Raw genomic sequence first — 8,813 nt, 5'->3', positions numbered from 1 at the left:
CCTGCAGTGGCGGCCCGTGCACCGTGTTTGTGTCCATCCATCCATTCGTTGTGTTCATTGCGTGTGCCACTTGAGCTGGCACGGAGACTACGTTTGTGCAGCCCATGCACCGTTGTGGTTCACTGCGTTCAGTTCAAAAAGGAAGGCCTTGGACTGCGTGTGAGCAGTCGGCCACGTTCCCTGTCACCTGCATTGTTTTGAGCCAGAGACTGCATGCGAGCAGCCTGGCTCCCTGTTAACTGCTTTCTTTTTGCAGAGTTCAGTGATCCTGGGCCATGGTTTAGTGTAAAATTTGTAAGTTAAGGTTAAGATGTACTGTAAATATGAGTGCGCCCCCGGCATGTTTGTCTTAGCGCCGGCAATTTTATTTAAGTCGTCCGTGTGAGTGAGTTTGTTTAGGTAGTTACTCAGCCCTTAGGTTATTTATTTTGGGGACACGAATACCATGAATGTCGCACTCAGGGATCCGTAGGTAAAATGTACTAGGGGAAAACTACACATGATGGCACCCGAAAATTTGACGACTCGGGACGAGTCTGTAAAAAGTGAAGGGGTAGTGTTGTGGTTGACCAAATTCGCAAACCACCATTCAGGTCCCTTAGGTGAGATATCTCGGTAAGTATATGTGTAGTTAGGCCCAAACCCGTTGTCTAGAGGGAATAAATGTCATTCATGAGGGCTGCGACTCTTCAGGATAGCCGTTTTTCTTTTACTATCTTTATTTTGGACCAACCGCCATTATTACCACCACCAACCACGTCTCAACAGCCATCACAACAACAACCACCAACCACAACGCCGCTTCACCACAACCGCCACGACCTTTACCGTCACAACTCGCCACCATCGCATCACCGTCATCTCGCGCCACTCGTGGGCACCGATGCTGGACTCGTGTAGAGCGCGCACCGAGCAGCGTGTTCAAAAGCATCGCGGACTTTCCGCAGAAAAACGGATCAAAACGACTCACGCCCACTTTTGTTCCGTCCAATCGGTGAGCGAGGGGCGATTTGGCCCCGCCTCCAGGGCGTTGGAGGGCGGTCGCTATATGCAAATTCATGGATCAAAAAGCATTCACGCCCACTTTTCCTCGGGCCAATGGGGAGCCAGCAAGAGAGGTGAAAGGTCGGAGGCAGAGGGTCAAAGATGAAGGAGCGAGGCCACGGGGGATATAAGGGGCCGCGTTCGTCAGTCGAGGCAGTTCAGTTCGCAGGAGGAAGAGTTGAGTTGGAAGCGGAGGAAGAGTTGAGTGCAGTTGGGAGTTCGTGGAGTCGGAGTGAAGAGGACGGAGCTGTGGAGAGGCGGCGGCGGCGAAGGCGGACGAGGGGGTGCTCGCGTCGGATTCCGGGAACTGCGGAGAGAAAGGCCGGCGGCGCGACCGAGGTCGTGGTGGAGACGCTCGTCGCGGGACCCGCGATTTTGTGAAATCCTCCTTTCCCCGAGCATCAGCAACCCCCTCCTGTTTCCCCCCCCCCGCGCTGAGATAGTGCGACAAAGGGGGCCCCCTTCCCACCCCCTACCAGACACTGTCCGCGAGGCCCGCGGAGTTGAGGCACCACCGCCGCTCCGCGTCTCATCATCAGACGGGTAGGCCCGACACGGTCTCGGCCCCAGGCCCGCCTACCCCCTCATCCTGGAGGGTGGTTCTCTTTTCTTTTGCTTTGGGAATGTGTGTTGTCGGCGCCGTCTGTGAAGTAAAATTGTGTAAGTGTTGCCGTGTGCTCACGTAGTCGGTATTAGATCTGCATTGTCGCATTTGCTTTTTGTCTTCTTCTTTTCCATGTGCTTTTGGTGGAATTGTATATGTGTGCTTTCCGTTCATCGTGAAATAAATGTGCTTATTATTGAACTGTTTTCCCGCTTCGCTTCGTCTTTTCCTCTATTGAATCCCCATCTTACTTCACGTAAAGGGTTGGTAGTGGGCTGAATACGCCCGATAATTAATCGAACCGTCGAGGCCGACGATAACACCGCTCGGTTATCCCGATAGTACGGAACGGGTCGTTTAAGTGGCCCGTGTCCGAAGTCGACCTGCGGCGAGGTGCGATCGCCCGGTCTACCCTCCGTGTGGGTACTTAGGTAGGTCGAATTTGGCGAGCAACCCTATCCCACGCGGGGGCCGATTGGCTCGATCGCGGTGAGACCGATAGGTCCACCCGTGACTGGTTCCCGGCATTAGTCCGAGAGGGTCACAACTGGATTGTCCGTCCGGTGGGCGACTTGCCGCGATTCGAGTTACGTGGCCGTTCGCACGCCAGCGGGCGCGAATCCGCGACAATATGTATATATATATATATATATATATATATATATATATATATATATATATATATATATATATACATATATACATATAGATATTTTATATATAATTTTAAGTTTTTGTTGGGTAATCGATCTATCTACCATTATTGTCAGGTTTTCCGTCGTTATGTTGGGTCGTCAATCTATCTACCCTTATTGTCAGGTTTTCCATTGTTATGTGTGTCTGTTGGGGAGTCAATCTATCTACCCTTATTGTCAGGTTTTCCGTCGTTATGTTGGGTTGTCAATCTATTGAGTAGTCAATGTAGCCACCCTTATTGTCAGGTTTTCCGTCGTTATGTCTGTCTGTCTGTCTCTTTGTCTGTCCAGGCCAGTACTCCGTTAATCGTAGGCCGATTTTGATGAAACTCTGGTGGTAGGTTCATACCATGACCTAGTTGTGCACGTTTGAGAACCGTTGCTATGGACCCCTCGGTTGCCTGCGACGGGACTTTGAAATTTTTGAAAAATCATAAAAAATATATTTTTTCGAAAATCAAAAATCAAACTATGATCGTTTGTGGGCAGCACATTCAGCCTCCTTGACAAAAAAAATTCAGCCCGCTCCCATGAAAACTTGGGGAGAAGATAGACTTTGAATGAACCCTGGTCGTAAAAAATAAAAAAAACCAAGTTCGTTATATCTCAGAGACTGAGTCAGACATACATGAAACTGGTATGGTAGGTTCATGGTAGGTCCCAGTTATGTGTGAGAAAGAACCGTTGCAATGGACGCTTTTCTTGGCTAGTAACGGCTGAAAAACGACTAAATTCGACTTGATCGACTACCCATGTCCACCTACCGGCTTGTTTGTTTGTTTGTTTGTGTATCTGCACGCGCTAATCTCCTGAACTGTGAAAGATAGGAGGAAACCTCTGAACAAAAAATGTCGGGACGGGCCCCGGGAGGGTTATAGGCAAGGTGACGAGGCCGCTTGGCCGGGGTGGGGGGGGGATCCCCCTCACCAACCCCCTTCGGCTATGACTGCCGTAGCCCAATAGGGAGCTGATACTGGGCTCACGTCAGACCTATGTATAGAAGAATAAATTCATTCAAAAAGAACCCAGACAATGCCGGGTGCATTCACCTTGTAAATACACTGATGAGCCAAAACATCATGACCACCTGCCTAACATGCTGTTGGTCCTCCGTGTGCCGCCAAAACAGCGCCGACCCACCGGGGCATGAACTCTACAAGACCCCTGAAGGTGTGCTGTGGTATCTGGCACCAAAACATTAGCAGCACATCCTTCAAGTCCAGGTGGTGTGATTGTGTCCAGGTGGTGTTTATGTTTGGGCGGTGTTTGTTTCCGGACGGAGTTTGTGTCTGGGCATTGTTTATCTCCTGACAGTGTTTGTCTCTGGACCTCTCCGGGCCGTGTCTGTTTGTCTCAGGATGTGTCTGGGTGGTGATTGTCTCCGGAACATGTCCATGTTTGTCTCCATACGTGTCCGGGCGGTGTTTATGTGCGGAGGGGAGTTTGTCTCCGGACGTGTCCGGGCGGTGTTTGTCTCCGAGCGGTGTTTGTCTCTGGACGTGTCTGGGCAGCGTTTGTTTCCGTGCTGTATTTGTATTATGACCAGTAGAAAATGGAATTCAGACATTATTTGGAAGCCCGGTGTTGGCTTAGTGGTTAGCAGTGTGAACACTCCTCATTTTCATAAATGCCAAGGTGAGCCAATGAAAAAAGCCAAGAACTCACAAGGTTTCGGAAAAGTGATGATAATAGAAAACCTATACGCCAAGAAAACCTATAGAAAACCAAGATGCCAAGATGTTGTGAAAAAAGCCAAGGAGTGGTCACACTGGTAGTTAGGCTGGTGACCTTGGGATCTGAGGGTACTGAGTTCGAATACCACTTGGCTGTTGAATTAATATCAGGTGGGGTTGATTCAGCTTGTCATCCTCCTGAGGTTGGCAAAATGAGTACCAGTTTGCTGGTATCCTGCGTCGGAGCGGCGACCCGTCCAGGATTGTGTCCATTAGCCCAGGAGACTGCTTGGGCAGCACTAACGCTCTGCACAGAGTATGGTCCCGATGGATGGATGTATGGATGGTTGGCTGAGGATCTTAGGGTCCTGAGTTTGGGCCCTGTTGGCTGTTGAATTAACACCAGGTGGGGTTGACTCAGCCTATCATCCTTCTGATTTTGGCAAAATGAGTACCAGTGTACTGGTAGAGAGGAACAGCATCAGCAGCACAGCCATGCTTCCAAGAAATGACAGCTACCCAGCAGCCAAGCTGCCAAACAGAAGAACAGAGACATTATTTTGTTTTCATCTTCCCTGTTATTCTATGCAGAAGCATTTTTATGTTACAGTATGAATCGTAATTAACGCTCCACCGCACATCTACCTTCCCTTCCTCTCACCTCAGGCTGCCTTCCCTTCCCACACCCCTCCTCTCTCTTTTCCCCTCCACCTCCTCACTCCCCCCCTCTCTCTCCCATCCATCTCTCTCTCCCCCCTCTTTTTCTCCCCCACTCTAGTATGCCCGTCAGCGAAGCAACGGGTGGTATTTGCTTGTAAAAAATAAATTAAACGTTTTACTGCCATAGGAATAAAACAAAACAAGGAACTCACCTCACAAAGGAAAATAACCAATTCTCATACAAGTCTCAGTTTTTAACTCGGGAGGGAAATGTGACGTGAAAAAGTACTCAGATGAGCCATTTGGGGGTGGGAACGGGTCACGTCGAGGTCACACCGACAAACCGTCACAATAAATAAATATATAATGAATTTGGAATTTTAAACTTTGTCTACGTGTTAACTTTGGTAGCAATTGTCTGAGTAGTTTGGGCGTGATTGGCCACACACACACACACACACACACACACACACACACACACACACACACACACACACACACACACACACACACACACACACACACACACACACACACACACACACACACACACACACACGGACGCAAGCACGCACGGACGGACGCGCGCACACATACTTTTATTTATAAGATACTGCACTGTATATCGTATCACTCCAAGTACATAGATCAGTTTGTTCACAGAACGATGACGTGTTTTCTTGTGCTTGAGCTGTCCTTTTAAAGGAGTCCATTGTTTTTATAATACGTGCATTGGAAGAGCCTCGTTTAACCTGCGAAGGAAAGGTCATGGGAAGAATATATATGTGCTGGAACGCTCGGAATATTATCACCAAACTACTTACAATGGCTTTAACTTTATCTTTAGAGCGACATTATGCCCTGAGGGCAACAAATCGCGACTATATGCGTGCTTCCCTTTCGCAGCGCTGCCCTGAAGGTAACAATACAATTCAAACTTATCTCCATGGATCATCGTCCGGCTCTGGCCTGCGCAGTCTACCGACCCAGATTTTATTTGACGTAGTGCCGGTGTCTGGTGAGAAAAATCCACCACCAGTGTGTATTACACTTGTTATCGAAGATTTGACACATCCATTTTGTCCATGAAGATGTACGCGGGATAAGGTAGATTGTATTATTTCATTTGAGTCGATGGACTTCCTGAATGTCTGAAATGATGTGCGGACAGGTTATATCTGCTGTTTTGTCCGTGAGGAAAGGGCGGCTCGTCCAAGGTCGTGTATGTCCCAATACAGTTGTACATACAATGCTCAGGATCAGAACAATTATTTTTGTACAAACCTCTTTCTTGGCATGTTGTGTTTTAAATCAAGTTCCCCACTGAGATAATTTTTTTTTTTTTTTGATGTCATTCATGAAAAGATTTAAGAATTTTATTGTTTTTCAGAGACGTCACGACTTATCATAAATATCTGTTCTCTGGATCAGAATAATTCTCTCCCTTTCTTGATCCTCTCACAAGATATTGTCTTCTTCCTTTCCTTTTCCCTTTCCTTCTTCTTCTCCTCACGGTCTTGTGGGGTTGTTGTGGCAAGTTTTTGGCTCAAGTCTTGCACGAACCTGCTGGTTAGGCGTGACGTTCCACTCAGTCGTCATGGCAAGAATTTGTAATTTATTCCGGATACCGGCGATAGCTCGCTTACTCTTCAAGAAAGGCTCCGTCGGATCTTGAAAGTCCACCAACTACATGCAGGCAGACGGGTCGGTCGCCAGTTTTCGGTTCCTCCGATGGGATGGCGCACACATTGATGAAACACTGCCTGGGAAACACCGGAATGACACCGTGGTGGTGAGGTGATTTATAATAGCGTGGTGGTGAGATGTTTTATAATAGCGTGGTGGTGAGGTGATTTATAATAGCGTGGTGGTGAGATGTTTTATAATAGCGTGGTGGTGAGATGTTTTATAATAGCGTGGTGGTGAGGTTTTTTATAATAGCGTGGTGGTGAGATGTTTTATAATAGCGTGGTGGTGAGATGTTTTATAATAGCGTGGTGGTGAGGTGTTTTATAATAGCGTGGTGGTGAGGTGTTTTATAATAGCGTGGTGGTGAGGTGTTTTATAATAGCGTGGTGGTGAGGTGTTTTATAATAGCGTGGTGGTGAGGTGATTTATAATAGCGTGGTGGTGAGGTGTTTTATAATAGCGTGGTGGTGAGGTGTTTTATAATAGCGTGGTGGTGAGGTGTTTTATAATAGCGTGGTGGTGAGATGTTTTATAATAGCGTGGTGGTGAGATGTTTTATAATAGCGTGGTGGTGAGGTGTTTTATAATAGCGTGGTGGTGAGGTGTTTTATAATAGCGTGGTGGTGAGATGTTTTATAATAGCGTGGTGGTGAGATGTTTTATAATAGCGTGGTGGTGAGGTGTTTTATAATAGCGTGGTGGTGAGGTGTTTTATAATAGCGTGGTGGTGAGGTGTTTTATAATAGCGTGGTGGTGAGGTGTTTTATAATAGCGTGGTGGTGAGGTGATTTATAATAGCGTGGTGGTGAGGTGTTTTATAATAGCGTGGTGGTGAGGTGTTTTATAATAGCGTGGTGGTGAGGTGTTTTATAATAGCGTGGTGGTGAGGTGTTTTATAATAGCGTGGTGGTGAGGTGTTTTATAATAGCGTGGTGGTGAGGTGTTTTATAATAGCGTGGTGGTGAGATGTTTTATAATAGCGTGGTGGTGAGGTGTTTTATAATAGCGTGGTGGTGAGGTGTTTTATAATAGCGTGGTGGTGAGGTGTTTTATAATAGCGTGGTGGTGAGGTGTTTTATAATAGCGTGGTGGTGAGGTGTTTTATAATAGCGTGGTGGTGAAGTGGTTTATAATAGCGTGGTGGTGAGATGTTTTTAATAGCGTGGTGGCGGGGTGTTTTATAATAGCGTGGTGGTGAGGTGTTTTATAATAGCGTGGTGGTGAGGTGTTTTATAATAGCGTGGTCGTGAGGTGTTTTATAATAGCGTGGTGGTGAGGTGTTTTATAATAGCGTGGTGGTGAGGTGTTTTATAATAGCATGGTCGTGAGGTGTTTTATAATACCATGGTGGTGAGGTGTTTTATAATACCATGGTGGTGAGGTGTTTTATAATACCATGGTGGTGAGGTGTTTTATAATACCATGGTGGTGAGGTGTTTTATAATACCATGGTGGTGAGGTGTTTTATAATACCATGGTGTTGAGGTGTTTTATAATAGCATGTTGGTGAGGTGTTTTATAATAGCATGGTCGTGAGGTGTTTTATAATACCATGGTGGTGAGGTGTTTTATAATACCGTGGTGTTGAGGTGTTTTATAATAGCGTGGTGGTGAGGTGATTTATAATAGCGTGGTGGTGAGGTGTTTTATAATAGCGTGGTGGTGAGGTGTTTTATAATACCGTGGTGGTGAGGTGTTTTATAATAGCATGGTCGTGAGGTGTTTTATAATACCATGGTGGTGAGGTGTTTTATAATACCATGGTGTTGAGGTGTTTTATAATAGCGTGGTGGTGAGGTGATTTATAATACCGTGGTGGTGAGGTGTTTTATAATACCGTGGTGGTGAGGTGTTTTATAATACCGTGGTGGTGAGGTGATTTATAATACCATGGTGTTGAGGTGATTTATAATACCGTGGTGGTGAGGTGTTTTATAATACCATGGTGTTGAGGTGTTTTATAATAGCGTGATGGTGAGGTGATTTATAATACCGTGGTGTTGAGGTGTTTTATAATAGCATGGTGGTGAGGTGATTTATAATACCGTGGTGTTGAGGTGTTTTATAATAGCATGGTCGTGAGGTGTTTTATAATACCGTGGTGTTGAGGTGTTTTATAATAGCGTGGTGGTGAGGTGTTTTATAATACCATGGTGTTGAGGTGTTTTATAATAGCGTGATGGTGAGGTGATTTATAATACCGTGGTGGTGAGGTGTTTTATAATACCATGGTGGTGAGGTGTTTTATAATACCATGGTGTTGAGGTGTTTTATAATAGCGTGATGGTGAGGTGATTTATAATACCGTGGTGGTGAGGTGTTTTATAATACCATGGTGTTGAGGTGTTTTATAATAGCGTGATGGTGAGGTGATTTATAATACCATGGTGTTGAGGTGTTTTATAATACCGTGGTGGTGAGGTGTTTTATAATACCGTGGTGGTGAGG

General features: G+C 46.2%; 1 protein-coding gene across 5 annotated transcripts in view; it reads left to right on the top strand.

Moving 5' to 3' along the window:
• The first annotated feature begins 5,569 nt into the window (after positions 1-5,569).
• Positions 5,570-8,813, top strand: part of LOC147012704 (protein phosphatase EYA4-like) — a 243,284-nt gene continuing 240,040 nt past the window's right edge. The window contains exon 1 of one of the 5 annotated variants that reach the window (XM_085853787.1): positions 5,570-5,694. The gene's annotated coding sequence lies outside the window, so the exon portion shown is untranslated. Of the gene's footprint in view, positions 5,784-8,813 lie in introns of all 5 variants that reach the window. The other 4 variants (XM_085853791.1, XM_085853792.1, XM_085853793.1 and 1 more) reach the window with 4 other exon arrangements.

The sequence above is a fragment of the Eptatretus burgeri genome, chromosome 14 (genome assembly GCF_056783735.1).
Source record: "Eptatretus burgeri isolate ZD-2024b chromosome 14, Ebu_testis_v1, whole genome shotgun sequence".
In the NCBI taxonomy this organism is placed as follows: Eukaryota; Metazoa; Chordata; class Myxini; order Myxiniformes; family Myxinidae; genus Eptatretus; species Eptatretus burgeri.
Note: the sequence above shows the minus strand (reverse complement) of the source record. Positions and strands in the feature narration are given on the sequence as shown.